Here is an 18564-nt window from a genome sequence, read left to right as displayed (position 1 = left end):
TTTCTCTTGAAGGGCTCCAGGGTTGGAGCGCCCACCACTTACCGAGGCAGTGAGTTCCACTGTCCTACTGCTCTAACAGTTAGGACGTTTTTCCTGATATTCAGCCGAAATCTGTCTTCCTGTCACTTGAACCCATTGTTGCATGTCCTGCACTCGGGGATGATTGAGAACACATCCTGTAGGACTACCTTTCAAGGATTTGAAAAAATGCTCTCCTCTCTCCCCTCAACCTTCTTTCCTCAAGGGTAAACATGCCCAGTTCTTTCAGTTTTAACTCCTAGGGCTTGGTTTCTGGGTGTGTGTGTGTGTGTAAATTCAAATCATCCTTGATGCCCTCCTTTGAACTTGTTCCAGTTGGTCAGCATCCTTCTTGAAGTGCAGCGTGTGAGATTCTGCCCCAAGGAGCCTGCAGTCTGAGCATTGCACAAGACTTCAAAAATGACGGGGGCAAAAACTTCCATGAACCACATGGTAACATTCAGTGTCTTCAGACAACCAGCATGGGTCACTTGTTTTTCAACTGGGGGGGGGGAATTCAAATCTGGGAAGGTCCTTCTTGACCAGTGGGTGGGTCTGCATTCCAGTGTTGGGATTGGAAACTTTAACACTGCAAAGCACATCCATCCATCCATCCATCCATCCATCCATCCATCCATCCATCCATCCATCCATCCATCCATCCATCCATCCATCCATCCATCCATCCATCCATCCATCCATCCACCCGACTTATAACCTGCCCATTGAGTGGCAAACTGCTACTCTGACCAGTTTACAGAAGAACATATGAAACAAAAAATAATGCTTAAGATAACAATAACACCATCGAAATAACAAATCAAACATCATAAAGATAAACTAATAAAACTAATAAATCATGGTAAAGTGCACGTTGTTCCCATGCAAGAGCTTTCCAGGATGACAAGCCACATCCATCTTCAATGCATCAACGCCCTACCTCAGCAGCAAACCAAAGCTCTGTCTTTTCTGAAGTTTAAATAATTTCTCGTCCCGGATCTCCGATTAGCAGAAGAGTTAATGGTCCAGCATAGTCTGCTTCACACCTTGGCTGAAGCTGACCACAGAAAATGGTAAACGACGGCACTAAACCAACTTTAAACCATGGCTTCCTATCCAGGCTTCTCTGAAAACCATTTTGGGCACTACAGGAACCCATTGTTGTTCTGTGCCCTCAAATTGGAACCAACATATAGCAACCCTAATAGGACTTTCAAGGTAAGTGAGATATTTAAGGAGTGGTTTTACCAGTTCCACCCTGCCAGTGACCTTCCATGGCTGAGCGGGGATTCAAACCCGGAATCTTATGAATCCTAATCTGACACTGTCCACTGCAACACAATGGGTATCCACAGGAAGGAAGAATAACAGCAAACAGGTTGAGCAATGTGCCGTCCTGGGGCTGCGCATGGCCCCCAACCTGTGTGTGTCCCAAGGCCCTCTTTTATTGGAAGGAAGGAAGGAAGGAAGGAAGGAAGGAAGGAAGGAAGGAAGGAAGGAAGGAAGGAAGGAAGGAAGGAAGGAAGGAAGGAAGGAAGGAAGGAAGGAAGGAAGGAAGGAGCGAGCTGATGATGGATGGAAGGAAGAAAGGAAGGAAATGAATTACAATTCCTGGATGTAGGCCTTCTACTTGATCACATGGCTTCCTTGTATTCTTATAGTCCAGCAATCGAGCTCTAGACTTCTATGATGTAATCTCTGAAGTGCAGGCAAACATCACATCAACCCCTATTGTTGGCATTATTTGGTACTGTGTAGGCAAAGCACAACCAGCCAACAGAACAGTGACCATTGTGTTTATGCCGTGGTGGCACATCTCGACCTGGGAAGAATGGGGTAAGGTTTCATTCTAGGGTGATGAGCAGGACTGCAATGTATGAAACGGGACAAGTCCCTGATTCAAAGCTCCATTCTCTGCCACAAATGTGACAGGTGGCCCTAAAAGCAAGCCACGTTCAGTCTTATGTCCCACCCCTTCCTATTCTTACCCTTGTCTGCCATAAGGGAGATGACAGTACTGGTTGATCACATATTGTTGAAGAATACAACTAGATAACACACGTGAAGCATTCTGAAGACTTGAAAGCAGTCTACGAATGCTAAACATTAGTCTTCTTTGTGTTTCGGTCTTATTGGGTTTTTGAAGGAGGAGATGACAACAAGCAAGTTTTGAAAATGGTGGACCAACACGATCTGTGTCAAGCTTATGCTTGGGGGGTAGGGAAGTGCTTCAGTCTTTCCTGTCAATAATCAATGGGCCTTAGAAGGATTTCAACCTGTTGTGGATTATGCCCAAACATAGCAATTTAATGCCATTGGTTTAGAACTCATGAAGAAAGGACAGGTCTGGTTCTATGAGCTTACTCAAGTTTCAGAAGCAAAAAACACAAGGGTTAGAAATTCAGGGTGTTCTTGACTTTTGGCAAATTGCAAAATCTCAGCCACAATTTATTTATTTATTTAACATTTCTATGCCACCAGTAGGTGCACCTCTCTGTGCATAGACTAAACATTTCCTGTCTTTGCCCTAAATGAGGTTTGTTCAAATTCCGATCCACCCAACATATGGAAAATATGTGGAAACATACTTTGGTTTTGAACTCCCAACTCCCAGCACAGAGTTCACAACTCTCGGAAACCCTAGGAAACAGAACACAAAGAATGTAGTTTTGTACATCCAAAGTTGTACAAAAACAAAACTTCTCATTAAGCTGTTGGTGTCCCCAGAGCCTAGAAAAGCTACATTCTTGACTGGATAGGCTTTTGGACTCCATCACCCAGAATTCCCCAGCTATCATGGTGCAGAAAGGCTGGGCCAATAAATTCACTGTGACAAATGGAAACACACAGTCTTTCATTGCTATTTATACTGCAAAGAAATAATTGCTGGACAGCTCCATGGTTTAAGTCCCTGGCTGCAGAACCAGAGGTTGGGGGTTCGATTCCCCCACTGGGCCTCCTTGACAGGGGATTGAACCCAGGAATCCATGGGGTCCCTTCCAACTCTGCAGTTCTAAAATTGTTCTCTTGGCCAGATGCTGAGACAGAGCTTAACACGCAGGCCTTAAAAGCCAGCCCAATTGTACAATTTACTTGGGCCACCAGCAGGCGCACCTCTCTGTGAAAGAGGTCACCCACCCTATGTGTTTGGATTTTGCTCAAGATGGAGGCCTAGCCCATGTCTAGCTCTGCAACAGATCAGGAGCGCTGACAACCCTCCACCCTTTTCATTTCTCTCTGGATGCAGATCTTCCTCCTGCTCGTAGGCTCAGCTTGAGGTTCTAATTAATTAAAGGCTTCCAGCCGGCAGAGACCTCAATTCCCTCTGGACCCAAATGTCAGCAAGGATTTGCTCACATCGGCTAATGAATGACAGGTTGCTGCAGGTCCCACTGTTGAGCAATCCAGCGGAGGCCCTAGCAACCGTGCAGCTGCATCCCGCAAGACCACGCTGGTCCACCCAGTTCCTGCAAGGTTACTCTGGCCAGCAGTAGCTCTCTATGACATCATAGGAGCCATGCCTGGACAGCTGCCAAGGCCCAGGGAGGTGATGCAAAAAGGTGCAATGTTTGCACAGATTGTGCCTCCCATAAGTAGACACCAGTGGCAGGAAGATTGTCAGAATATCTGGTATTTAATTCTAGCTGAGTACAAAGGGTTATTGCTGTTCTTGTTTTCTCTGTATTGCTGGAGCATGGAGGCAGACTGAAGGGTCTCAAGCCTAAAGATTAGGAATCAAGTGCTAAGATTTTGTCGGTGAGATGAAATGTTCGCAAAATCACTAATTTTGGGGGCTTGAAGAAGCAAATTAGCAGCTACTGGCCATTGTTTTAAATCAGTGACCAAAGATTTTGGAACAACTCCTGTTGCTGCTATCCTCATCAACATCAACCACAACTTGTTCTACCATTAACAGGTACCCAGTTGTCCAAATGATGACTAACAAACAGGAGTAACTAGGAACTTGCGAACAGGGAAAATAAGAGAGACACAGAGAAAATAGACCACCAGCTTTGGAGTGACCATGAGGAGTCTGTACAACCTACCTTAGAAAGGGACGGAGGCAAGAGGACATTCCTCCCTCATTGTGTTTAGCTCAGCTAAACACACCCCAAAAGTGGAAGAGTTCCAAGTTCCTTCCACCAAATGCTGCTGTTTCCTGCCACTCCCATAATGCACCTCTGTTCCCCAAAAGCTGGAGTGGGCGCCCAGCCATGCAGAGCGCCTCTGCCAGGACTCGCCTGTGAGAGAGGCGGCCATGAGGTCATTGGTCACCTTCACTCTCCTCTCTCAAGTTTCCTTATTCACTCTATAATTCTCATAGCCGCTGGAGGGGAAAAGGGTTTCCCCAGCACAATGGCCAGTTCCTTCAAGGCCTGATTCTGGAGAATCTGTGGTCGTCACTACGGCCTCTTGCTTTCTTCCTGGGCAAGAGCCGGAGGTGGTGCTGTCCTGCTGGCACCAGATCAACCCTTTCAGCGGCTCTCCAAACCTCTGAAGACACCGCTCAGCTCCGCTGGGTTGCATTTGCTGGTAAAAGCAGGCTTCCACGCTAACAAGGACGTGAGTTAACAAAGCGTTGCCACTTTTAGTTTAATTCTGAAAGTGGTGTGACAGAAATCCAGATAATTAGAGCAAGATTCCCAGATGGTAGGGGGAAAAAAAGCTGTTTCTCGTAGCCTTCCAAAGGGCCGGCTTTGTCCACCATTTCTCTCCCTCCCTGCCTCCCTCCCTTTCAGGTCTCCTCAGACTCCTGTTGCACCAATTACTCCACTTGAAGTTGTATTGCAATGAACAGTAATTAAACAGAGTTCCGAAATGTTGCCTTTTTGCTCCGCATGCAACCTCAGAGATGTGCCTCCCAGCCCTGTTTTTGTAAACCGGATGGGAGGCGCTCGGTTCCACAGACCACCTACTCTTGTTGACAAGAGGGAGTGTTTAGAAAAGCTTGTGTTATGGGGGGTGGTCACACTCATGAGAGACAAAGCCACCCCCGCCTACTGGCCAAGACGCCAACATCATAAGATCCAGTGGCTAAGGGACAACAATGAGGGAGGTTTATCCTATCCATGGCCTAGGGGTACCTTTCCCATAGATATGGACTTGGCGGCTGAAGGAGAGAGCACCCAGATGGACATTGGATGGGAGGTTGCACAGACTTTATGTTGTGAAAATCCAGAATTAGGTGAAGTTACTTTTTAAAAACTAGGTTCTGGGAGCAGAAGATCAAAAGAAGAACTACTTTCCTACGCGCCCCCAGCATCTCCTCCCAGCTTGCTTGATATAGTCCGTGTTGTTATTCAGACATCCACTAAAAAGGTATTTAATTTTTTACAGTTTTTTAAAGAGTGCAGGCGTTTATTAACTTTGCGGCTTATTACTCTTGTCAGTTCCATTCTATTTTTATTAGGTATTGCTAATGTGGAAGTCTGCTTTTATGGGCATTGCTGGCTGTGGATTTTTTTTTGAATGGGAATGTTTTGATTGGGCTCTGATTGGGTGCCCTCCAGAGGAGGCGGGGCTCTGAACCAGGTTGAAACCACGGAATGCCTGTTGGGCTGATGGCCGAAATGACGCCAACTGCTGAAAGGGCAGTTCATGCCCATCTCTAAGCATGACTATTTGTGGACTAAAATTACTATCTTAGACTTGATGGTGTCAAAGGACTATCGGTTGTTTTAGCGTCAACAGATCAACATGGCTGATGTTTTAGTAATATATTGTTGCTGTTTCCAACAAAATAGTCTTCAAATAACAACAGCAAGAATAGCAATGACAACAGCTCATATAATGGGCAAAATCCTGTTGCTTACTCTGTTGTCATTTAGTCATGTTTGACTCTTTGTGACCCCCCATGGACCAGAGCATGCCAGGCCCTCCTGTCTTCCACTGCCTCCCAGAGTTGGGTCAAATTCATGTCGATGACCCTGTCCAGCCATTTCGTCCTCGGCCGTCCCCTTCTCCTCTTGCCTTCACACTTTCACAACATCAGGGTCTTTTCCAGGGAGTCTTCTCTTCTCATGAGATGGCCAAAGTATTGGAGCCTCAGCTTCAGGATCTGTCCTTCCAGTGAGCACTCAGGGTTGATTTCCTTCAGAACAGATAGGTTTGTTCTCCTTGCAGTCCAGGGGACTCTCAAGAGCCTCCTCCAGCACCACAATTCAAAAGCATCCATTCTTCGGTGGCCAGCCTTCTTTATGGTCCAGCTCTCACTTCCATACATTGCTACTGGAAAAATCATAGCTTTGACTATGCGGACCTTTGTCGGCAAGGTGATGCCTCTGATTTTTAAGATACTGTCGAGGTTTGTCATTGCTTTCCTCCCAAGAAGCAGACGTCTTTTAATTTCGTGGCTGCTGTCACCATCTGCAGTGATTATGGAACCCAAGAAAGTAACATCTGCTTACTATAGTAAATCACACTAGAGTGGACTCAATGAATCAATGAGGATTCCGTGAGTCAATTCCTCTGTAAGTTGCATTGATTCAAATGGGCCTACTCTAACAGCAACTTCTTTGTCACAGTTAGAGTAGGCCTATTTAAATCGGAGAAACTTTAAGGAAAATTAGCTCACCAGTGGGTCTGCTCTAGCGTGTTTTGCTACACTAAGCAACAGGATTTTGATCAATAACTCCACCGAAGTTCAGGATGATGTTTTAAATTATCGCACGGGAGATGGTGAAGTTTTCAAAAAATGCAGATGATGTGCTAAATATGGAAAAGAATATTGTTTGAGTTTTTCAGTAAAAGTTCCTCTCCACTTGTAAGTTTCTTTGTGCGTTTCATGGAAAGAAATGGGCTGTTAAAATGAGGGAAATGTAGAACAGAACCGACAAGAGTAATGCATCTAAATGGTGTGCAGTGTTCTCACCTATCAAGGTTTTAAACCCTGTGTCTTCAGCAGCATCTTGGGTGCAGAGTTAAGGTTGCCACCTATTTTTTTCTTGACAGGCTCCTCATCTTTAAAAGCTACATGGCAGGAAGATAACACCCGACCCTCTGCATGTCGGGGTAAAGCTGTATCTATTGACTCCAAATGCTACCTTTGGTTGAGGGTATCTACAATTTGTTTTTGATAAGAACTGATCAAATTTGCAAATGTCAACAGAAAGAATTCGAGGCCGCTTCTCCTTGAAAAAAATTAATGCAAGATTAAATTCACAATTCCTTCTGTCCCCACTTTTTGCTTCCAAATGCTGGTGTTACATTTCATATTGGAAACTTAATAGGCATAAACAGACTCTTCTAGGCAGATTACATTTTGTCTCACTGTCCTTCTAAAAAGCTCCGAGCAGCATTCCTGTCTTTTTTATCCCTATAGAGTGGTGCCTCGCTAGACGATGATAATCCGTTCCACTGAAATCGCTGTTTAGTGAAATCATTGTCTAGCGAAAAGCATTTCCCTATTGGAATGCATTGAAACCTGTTTAATGCATTCCAATGGGGAAGAATCGTTGTCTAGTGAAGATTGGCCATATTAAAGCCACTTTGCGAACAGCCGATCAGCTGTTTAAATAGTTGTCTTGTGAAGCTTAAGTCCTGAAAACACCCATTTTGCGAGTATGGAGGAGGCTGTCAAAAACGTTGTCTAGCAAAAATCAGTTTGCGAAGCAGGGACCAAACATTGTCCACCGAAATTCCCCCATAGGAATCAGTGTTTTGCGAATCGCTATAGAGATTGCAAAAAGTGAATGTCTAGCGAAAAAACTGACATGCAGTGTAACTGTCTAGCGAGGCACCACTGTAATCTTGGCCCTTGGGCCCGCTTGTCCCACCCACCCCGACACATTTTCCCCACCCTCCCAGCGAATTACAAACTGATTTGCCATTTGTCTTTCATTCCCCCTTCAGGTTTGTTTTAGGCTGGGGGGGGAAAGAAAATGTCTGCTAGAAATCAAAAGTGACCTACTGGCCTTTCCTTCAAGACCCAAGGAAAAGCAAAACTAAGGACCCAGATCTTCACACTCCCACCCCCACACACCCCACCCATGATCTACATGGGGGAAAAGGCTCAGGGCTCCTGGGACAAGCAGCTTTTCCGCTGGAACCTGCGGCCTCCTCGGCTGAAGCGATTTTGATCAATGCATCCATCTGCCGTGTGGGTGGAAAAATGATGCTCTGATCAAGGTGTACCATCTCTCGCCCACACACCCTTGAGGGCAGACAGAATCCAGGTGACGGAGATGCAGGCAGGAAAAGTCTAATTAGGATCCTTCGTTCAACCTGGGATTTTTTTAATTTTTTTTTTTGCTTCACGATCCCCAATTAAAAAGTCCTGCTGGGACTTCCCGCTGCTCCTTTTTTTAGCATTAACCGGAACGGCAAATAGATCCGACTTCTCATCTCTATCAAAAGGAAGCGTTGCCTTTCATTTCTTAAGTGGGTACCAGGGATGGTGTTTTTCAAATCCTCTTGTTGCTTCTGCCATTGATTGAGATGAGCAAATGTCATCCCGGGGATCACGTTAGAATTGCTTCGGAAAGAAACAGCCCGGCTTAGTCACCCAGTCGGCAGATTTATCAGGGAAGAAAAGCAGCCGCTCTGCCTTCCAGAACAAAGCGGGCACTTAATATGAGGATTTAGACTAGGGTGAATAATTGGCCGCTCTTCAGATGTTATTCGACTGCAACACATATCCTGCCTCACTATGGACGATGCCAACTAGGGCTAATGGGTGTTGTGGTTCAGCACACGCTTATATATTTCCTACGCTTGGCCAAGAACACAGCTTTGGAGATCTGAGAGTAGGCAGTGTTGTTCAGACTCTAACTAACTAGTTACAAAACAGAAGTTACTTATAACTAATTCCTAACACATGGCTGGGACATTCTGGGAGAAGTCGTTTTGAAAAGTCACTTTCCCCCAAGCTCTGGGACAGGTTACTCTCTGCTTTCTCAGATTTAAGTTTCAAATCTACAGGACACGGAAGTTTCAAGTCATTCTGCTCTGTAGGGAGAGCCTCCGCCCTTCCTTGTTTGCATTTATACTTCTCTCTGTCACAGGAGAGGCACTCGGATAGTATGACGTATTTCGGAACACAACAGCAAGAGAGTCTTGTGAAAGTCTGTCAGGCTTGCTATCTGAACGTGACGGGCAAAAGCATTTTCCCAAAAACAAGCTTTGTTGAGACTTATAAGGATTGGGGATGTCAAGGCAAGAAGGAAGGATGATGCCCAGGGGGCAGTCTTCAAAACAAAGCATAAAAATGGCTGCATTCTGGACCTCTGCAGTCACTGGACTGACCTCAAGGGAAGCCCCAAGTAGAGAGCATTACAGAAGTCAAGTAGTGATGAAGATTAAGGAATGTAAAGCTAAAGAAGCAGTTAAAGCCCTCTCTGCTTGATGAAGAGAGTTTCTCCTGCATTCAGTTTTGGGGTTTTATTTAATTAATTAAATTTTAACATAGAACCCTGTATGTGCTCTGGAATGGTGTGTTGGAGTGGAGGAACAGCTGGGTTCTTTACTTCTTATATAAATATTAAACCCGATGAAATTCCCATTTCCAAACCTCAAAACAATTACTGTTTTAAAGGACATAAACCTGCAAAATCCCACAGCCAGCAGGGCTGGTACAGTGGGGTCTTGACTTGAGAACTTAATCCGTATTGGAAGGCGTTTCTCAAGTCAAAAAGTTCTCAGGTCAAATCTGCATTTCCCATAGGAATGCATTGAGAACCATTTGATCCGTATCTGCTCTTTTCCGTCCATAGAAACTAATGGGAAGCTGCTATTCTGCCTTCGACCACTAGAGGGGGATATTTTGTTTCTTTTTTTCTTAGGTCAAGAAAGGTTCAGGGAAGGCAGGGAAAATACAGTCCAGGCAGTCCAGGACCAGGCAGTCCGAAGACTGTCTCCCAATCCACTCTCTAAACGCTGGGAGGAGTGAGGAAGCAGACAGGCACCCTTTTCACTGGCCAACAGTTAACTGAAAGTTCACATTTTGCACTTTCCCTGCCTCCCACGTGGGTTTTTTCAGTTCTTAACTCAAATCTAAGTATGTAAGTCAAGTCAATATTTTCCTATGAGAGTGGTTCTTAAATCAAAATGTTCTTAACTCGAGCTATTCTTAAGTCAAGACCCCACTGTATTCAAGTTGGCTTCACGATTCTAGGCTTCTAGAAAACAAAACAAAACAAATCTTACAATCTTGACTTATTCTTAATCACTTAAAAAGTGTATCCTATACATCAAAAAGCAATCATGCATGCACTTCAGAGGCTTTGTTTCTCCACGAGGATCAGGAGTTGCAAAAGAAAAGAACTGCAGGTCAAATAGGGGTCTTAAGTCATAGCTAGGTGTGAAATGCCACAATCACACATGATTTGCAACCCGTATCTTATCTACAAACCAAAGTCTCTCTGTTTGGGGGCCATGTATGTTTTTGTGTGTATTATCTGGTGTTGTGAATACCTCCGGTGGAGTGAATATACTCTACAGCAATTGTGAACTTATGAGGATTGGATTACAATGTAAACAGGAGATAACAGCTAAGTTTATTTGGAAACATGGCATACCATCAGAGATTGCAAGGTCCCCCGGCTCTCTGTGGACTGTAATTCCAGCAAAAGCGAGAGTGAGAAGGAAAAGGAAACGTAAGGAGAGGAAGAAGAAAAGGGGCTGTAGGGCTGGTGTTTTGTATAGGCTGCAAAAACAGACAAAGCGACTACCACTCCCAAGTCTCTTTCTGACTAATGCCAGATCAGTGGCAAACAAGATGGATGACTTAAGGTTACAGGTCTCCTCAAGTAAGTTTGTGAAAAACTGTTGCGTGCTGTTAATCACTGAAACCTGGCTGAACCCCACTATTCCAAACACTGTTATTGATATGGAAGGTTTTTTATTACATCGTTTGGACAGAGACAGGAATGTGGGGAAGTGCAGAGGAGGAGGATTGTGCGTGTTTGTTAGAGAGAGCTGGTGCACAAACTCAGAGATTATAACACGTCATAGCTCTTTGGAGCTGGAATATCTGTCTGTTAAATGCAGACCTTTTTACCTTCCACGGGAATTCAGCGTTGTAATTATTCTTGTTGTTTATATTCCGCCGGATGCAAATGCGGATTTGGCGCTGGGTCATCTGGGCGATGAAATTGGCAACTTGCAAAGTAAATTTCCGGATGCTGTATACATTATTGCAGGAGACTTCAATCATGTAGATCTACGTGCAGTCCTCCCCAAATTCCATCAACATGTAAGGTGTGCTACTAGGGGGCTGAACACCTTAGATAAGGTCTACACGAATATTGCAAATGGATACAGGATATTACAATTGCCACACTTGGGCCAGTCTGACCATATGTCCCTGTTTTTAGCTCCGGAGTATATTCCTCTGAGAAAACAGTCAGGGCCAGTAGTCAAGACAGTGAAAAGCTGGCCGGAGGGAGCAATGGAGCAGTTAAAGGACTGTTTTGAACAAACGAATTGGGAAGTTTTTGACCATCCTGATCTGGAAGAACATACAGCTGCAGTGTTAGGGTATATGGCACACTGTATTGACACGGTCACAGTGGATAAACGTATCCGGGTTTATCCCAATCAAAAACCTTGGATGACCGGGAAGGTTAAACGCCTGTTGTATGCTAGAAATAAGGCTTTTAAGTCTGGGGATGATCTAGACTACAGTGCAGCAAGAATGAACTTGAGGAGAGGCATTAAGCAAGCTAAGGCCGAATACAAGAGGAGAATTGAAGACTGCTTTCTCAGCAATAACATGAGGCAAGTTTGGCAGGGGGTTCAACAACTAACAAACTACAAAGCAAAAAAGGTTTCCTCGGGCGGAGGCATGGAGGTGGCTGAGGAGTTGAACAACTTTTTTGCTCGATTCGAGATCGATCAAACTGAAACTGTTCGTTTGCCATCATTTACTCAGCAGAGTCCCCCCTTCATTGTGAATGAGCAGGATGTGAGACAGACTATGAAAGTGGTTAACTCCAGAAAAGCAGCTGGACCCGACTTAATTCCTGGTCGGGTGGTAAAAGACTGTGCTGATCAGCTAGCCGGGATATGGACTATAATTTTTAATCGATCCCTGACACTATGCGCAGTTCCCATCTGTCTCAAGGCTTCCGTCATCGTTCCACTGCCTAAAAAGTTGCCTACAAACAGTCCGAATGACTACAGGCCGGTGGCACTAACTTCAATCTTAATGAAGTGCTTTGAGCAGTTAGTTCGGAAATATATTATCTCCTGCCTTCCTGATTCCTTTGATGGGCTTCAGTTTGCTTATAAAGAAAATAGATCAACCGAGGATGCAATCAATACTGTGCTTTATATGGCTTTATCCCACTTGGAAACACAAGGGAATTATGTAAGAATGCTGTTCGCGGACTTTAGCTCTGCTTTTAACACCATTATACCCCACAGATTAATAGACAAACTTAAAGATCTTGATTTTCCAGATTCTATCTGTCTGTGGATTTGGGATTTTTTAACAAATCGTCCACAAAGGGTTAAACTGAATGACTACATCTCTACTGACAAGATACTCAGCACTGGCACTCCACAAGGCTGTGTCCTTAGTCCACTACTGTTCTCCATTTATTCATCAGATTGCACCAATAACCATCCCAGTAATAGGATTATCAAATTTGCAGATGATACTACACTAGTAGGACTTCTCTCTGGGGATGATGAGTCTGCGTATCGGGACGAGGTATTACAACTATCCCGCTGGTGCAAAAAAAATAATCTTTTATTTAACATCCAAAAAACCAAGGAATTCATAGTGGACTATAGGAAAAAAAGAGCAGACATTCAGCCACTGTATATAGATGGAGTTTGTGTGGAACAGGTGGTTGAATGTAAGTTTCTTGGGACTATCATAACAAATGACCTGACTTGGAGTGCAAACACCGCTGCGTTAATCAGGAAGGCACAACAACGGTTGTATTTTCTAAGGATTCTTAGAAAGCAACAATTGACTGAGAGTTTGTTAATCACCTTCTATCGGAGTTCGATTGAGAGCATATTATCCTACTGTCTCTGTGTATGGTTCACGAGCTGCACAGTGGCAGAGAAAAAGGCAATTCAAGGGGTGATCAAGACGGCCCAAAACATCATTGGCTGTTCACTCCCCTCTTTGGAAGAATTGTATAAGAACAGATGTAAGAGGAAGATATCTAACATACTGAAAGACTCCTCTCATCCGGGATATCAGCTCTTTAAACTATTACCATCAGGAAGGAGATTCAGGGTATTGAAAGCAAGGACGAGCAGATTCAAGAACAGTTTTTACCCAAGTGCAGTATTGAGTTTAAATGCGGGGCCATAAGTTTTTGGTGGACTTTTTAATTGCTGAGAGAAAACGGGGTATCTATATTTGGATGGTGAAAGTTGTGTATATTTTAACTTTTTTTTTTGTAGTGTTGTCCAGTTTTACCTTGGGGAAGAGCACCTCATTTCGTTGCACCCACTTGTGAGCGCAATGACAAATAAATTTCTTATGTCTTATGTCTTATGTATAAATGTATAAATATTTGCTGTGTAGCCGCACTCTTATGCCTGAGGAAGTGGACTTGAGGCATGAAAGCTCACATTAAAATAGAGCAGTCCGTCTGTAAGGTGCCACAATGCACGTTTCCTTCCATCCTTGATATAGTTGCACAGGCATCCATTGCTCCACTTCAAAACTCTCAAATTCTGGGTCTCTTGCTGTCATCTAGTGGACAAACCAAATACAGCAAGCATCAGATCTTAATTCTTGGTCATGTTGAGTCTGATGTAAGGCGACCCTCCCCGGGGGGTTTTCTAGTTAAGAGTCTTCAGGATTGGTTTCCTCATCCCACGTTCTGTGCTCTAAGGATTGCACAGCTGGCTAAAGGCCACAACATTCGCAGGGCATGCCGACTCCACCGGGTAGGTGATCTTAACTGCACACACTCGCCCTTTTCTGGAACACACAAAAGGGATTTGAACTCTTATTTATTTATTTATTTATTTATTTATTTATTTATTTATTTATTTATTTATTTATTTGTTTGTTTGTTTGTTTGTTTGTTTGTTTGTTTGTTTGTTTGTTTGACTTATATCCCGCCCATCTGATAAGTCTATACCACTCTGAGCGGCTTATCCTTGGCTCCACAGCTATTGAGTTATATTAGCTTCCCTTCCGGGAATTAGGTGTGGGATATGGGCAGGATGGTATTATAAAGCTGTTTGCACATGGCTAGTTGTGCGGTGCATGTGGAACAATGGACCTGCATTGACAGAGTGTTGCACCTATCCAACACGAGGGTTAAGACAGGCTGGCAATCATCAAGACTAACGCTGGTGCAGAGAGAGAGAGAGAGAGAGAGAGAGAGAGAGATATTTGTGTTGCAGGCAGTTACAATTGTCCAATAATGCACTTCAAACATTAAGGGTTAAAAACGAACATGCTGCTTATAATAATAATAATAATAATAATAATAATAATAATAATAATAATAATAATAATAATAATAATAATAATAATAATAATAATAATAATAATAATAATATAATTTATTGTCATTGTAAGTATATACACATACAACAAAATTCACAGACACCCAGAGACCAGACACATGCACACACATAACATTCCCCAAACACTCCCCACCCACTGGAAGTCCCCCACTAAAGATACAAACATCTACACCTCAGGCCAAGTAACACAGTCCAACTAATTATTCACTACTGGTGGTCTTTAAGCTCATTATTAATTGCAATTATAGCTCTAGGATAAAAACTATTTAGAAAATGTATGGTCTGAGTCTTAATTGTTCTATATCTTCTGCCAGATGGTAACAGTTCAAAAAAGTTATAAGCAGGATGGGAAGAGTCTCTCAGGATGCTGTGTGACTTCCTCAGACAGCGGGATGTGAAGATGTCATCCAGGGTTGGTAGCTGGAGCCCGATGATATTTTGGGCAATTTTAATGGTTCTCTGTAGAGCTTTTTTGTCCGCTACAGAGCTACTCCCAAACCATGCCAGAATGCCATAGGTTAGGACACTCTCAATGGTGCTACGATAGTAGGACAGAAGTAAATGCTGAGATAAATTTAACTTCCTGAGCATTCTCAGGAAATACAGCCTCTTCTGTGCCTTCTTTATTAGCATGTTGGCATTTATAGTCCATGAGAGGTCCTCTGAGATGTAAGTACCCAGAAATTTAAAACTACCATCTCTCTCCACTTCCTCACCGTTTATGTACAGTGGTAAATGTACATTTCTCTTCCTCCTAAAATCAATTATGAGTTCTTTAGTTTTTTTGATGTTAAGTGTGAGATGATTTTCTTTACACCATAGTATCAATCTTTGTACTTCCTTTCTATAAGCAGACTCATTGTTCTTATTTATGAGTCCCACCACTGTCGTATCATCCGCAAATTTAATAATTGCATTGGTGTTATATAGTGGGGTGCAATCATGTGTGTACAGGGAATAGAGGAAGGGACTTAGCACGCAGCCCTGGGGAGCTCCTGTACTTAGTACCAGGGTAGAAGAATGGTGGGATCCCATCCTTACTGACTGTGGCCTATCTGTCAGAAAATCCTTTATCCACATGCAGATCTCCTGAGGTAATCCCAGGTTGATCATTTTAAAAAACAACCTATTTGGTAGAATGGTGTATAGTACCAAGTTTTGCAGATTTTCATTCAATACTGGTATTCGAGATACAATGCAATCCTAGTTATTTTTTCCTATGATAGATCTAACATGCCTACACCAGGAAACCACCATCAGTATGCCAAGGGGTGTGGTGGACAGTGCAGGTAGAGAGATGGACAAAGGACTCAGGAGACGGGGGTTCAAATCCCCTCTCAGTCACGGATCCATATTATGTGAAATTGAGAAAACCACTCCTTAACTATCTCACTTACCTTGAAACCGTATTAGGACTGCTTTAACTCAGTTACAGCACAGCTCACAATAACAGATCTGAATAAAAGAGATCTGTAGTTCAACTGTTATTGATGCAGGGAGAGTAAATTACACACGGCAGCCACAAGAGTGAGCCCTTCACCTAAACCTTTTGAGCTTTTGAAAGGCAGGACACAGTACATCTGAAAGAGGTGTGGGAGAGAGAGAAAAAGCCTGATTCTAATTTCCTTGTAAAGGTCTTCATGGGACTGTGCAGAGAACACGTGTCTTTTCCTAACTTGATTCTGGAATTCCAGCATTTCTGGAAAATCCAGGTTTAAATCTAAACATGGCAAGGCGAAAATCATCCTGATGGACGTTGAGCTGAAAACCGCGGCTTCCAAGTCTGCTCTTTTTTTTAAATGGTAGTTTTCCTTACATTAAACACGGCAGGACTGTCCCTGATTTAAAAGGGAAATCCTTGATCCTGGGGGCCTCTAGGAGCGGGAATTCACCCACTGTTTTAGTAAAGGAAGCAAGGGAATCTTACAAATCAAAATTTTAAAAATAATAATTTAAAAAAACCTGCAGAAGATAGCACCACATGACTGCATCCTATTTTGGGGCACAACAATAGGGCGAGAAGGCAAAGGATTCTCTGGAAAAGGCATGCATGCTGGGAAAGGTGGAAGGCAGCAGGAAAAGAGGAAGACCAAATATGAGATGGATCAACTGCCTAAAGGAAGCCAAAGGCTTAAGTTTACAAGAGCTGAGCAGCGCTGTTGCAGACAGGAGATTTTGGAGAGGGTTCATTCAAACGTGCCGCCATAGGTCAGAGGTGACTTGATGGCACACAACATCCGCTCTACAAGGAAATGTTGTGTGGCACTGTCTAAACATTCACATTATCCTCTTGCAACCACTGCTCCCTCCCCATTGGGGGCTCGACTACAATTCCCATCATTGCCAATTTGCATGACCAGTAATAAAGGTTGATGGGAGTTGTAGTCAAACCTCTATGTGGGAACCAAGCCTGGGAATGTTTACTGGTGGTCAGTAAACCTTCCTAGATTTCCCCCCGAAGCAGCTTAGCAATACCTGGCAGAATTAAACGCGTTATGCTTTGACATGTAATATATGCATAATGCTAGCAAGTTCCTGGACCCATCCATCTTCAGCCTGGCAGGATGTAGAACAGAGAAAGGTGGGTGGCAGTGGTTTTTAAATAGACCTTCACCGCTAGCTCACTGTAAAACAATTCCTGAGCTGAATTATGCACCCGGTTGCATAATTCTTGGCTTTTGGAGTTGTTCTTTGTAGGTATATTGTTACAAAGCTGTACTTCCCAAAATAAGCAGTACACACACCCCTTGTTGGTAGAAAGAGTGCATGAATCATTCAGGAGACACGTCCACCTCTTTTTCATGGTTGTGGGTAGAAATGGGGGGGGGGGGCAAAAATGGAGAACCTGAGCAATTTTTTTTTTTTACTAGCCGTTGTCACTGTCTAGTAGCCTCATCCCTCATGGAGCTATCCTGTTTCTTTTGCAGTCCTCAGAGGAGAGGCCAGGATGTGTGTGGGGAGAGTGACGAAGAGCATAAGGCACAATCGCTTTTTTATGTTCTCATGTTTTAATCTCTTAATTGTATTTTAAATCATACATTATTTAGTTGAACTTTTAATATTTAACTTATTGTGTTTTTAAATGGTGTGACTTTTAATGTTGTGAACCGCTTTGGGCCCCTTTGTTGGGAGAAATGTGGCATATAAATAAAACTACTAGTTGTACTGACAACAACAACAACGACGACGACGACGACGACGACGACGACGACGACGACGACGACAACGACAACAACAACAACAACAACAACAACAACAACATATCTGGGGACCTAAGGTTGGGGCTCGCTGCTCTGGGAGATTGTTGCCGAGTAGGTGTGTCAGCTTTCAGCCGCCACAAAATCAAGGTAGCAGTCACGATTCCCTATGCCTCATATGTCCAAGAACATAATTTATCTCTCAAGGCACATTCTGGTACTGATATTGAGTATACAAATACCGAAAAGATCAATGAATACGTAAGCCATATCCAAAAACATTCAATGCAGAAAGGCACAAACATCCATTTAAAAATCCCACTTAATGCAGCAAGCCATTAAGCAAAAGCCTGCCTGAAGAGGGAGATCTTGGCCTGCTTGTGGAAGGACAGTCAATAGGGGGCCAGGACTGGCCTCCAGTGGGAGGGAGTTCCAAAGTCAGGGAGCAGCCACCGAGAAGTCCCCCTCTCCCATGTCTCCACCAAACATACTTCTGAAGGTGTATGTCATCAATCTTTGGGTGCAGGTGGGGTTTCCAGATTTTATAAGGTGATCGGCAGAGCTAACTATACTAAAAGGATGGATCTCTTCACCCAAGACTCAGCTACAGTCAGGACAAACTTGACATGGTGATATTTTTTTGTCCCCTTCTTTCCTCTTAGGTCTGACCGGTCACCGGAATGGCAAGGAGGAACAAAAGCAGAAACTCAATAACACCAGAAAAGTCACACACACACACACACACACACACACACACAGAGCTCCCCATTGTGAATCAATAATCCTCTCCATTCTTTCAACCTCAAACCAACTCATGGCTGCCTCTCTCTAAGGTGCACCAATGAGCACCAAAATATTGTAAAATCACACAACTCACTGTCAAAAAACGTCCTTCTAAGAAACA

At 43.6% G+C, this 18564-nt stretch overlaps 1 protein-coding gene across 2 annotated transcripts in view; it reads right to left on the bottom strand.

The window, feature by feature from the left end:
• NECAB2 (N-terminal EF-hand calcium binding protein 2) overlaps window positions 1-18564 on the bottom strand; it is a 161585-nt gene that overhangs the window by 131781 nt on the left and 11240 nt on the right. The gene's annotated exons all lie outside the window — the stretch shown is intronic.

This window comes from Pogona vitticeps, chromosome 10 (genome assembly GCF_051106095.1).
Source record: "Pogona vitticeps strain Pit_001003342236 chromosome 10, PviZW2.1, whole genome shotgun sequence".
NCBI lineage: Eukaryota > Metazoa > Chordata > Lepidosauria > Squamata > Agamidae > Pogona > Pogona vitticeps.
This window is presented reverse-complemented; position numbering and strand designations above follow the sequence as displayed.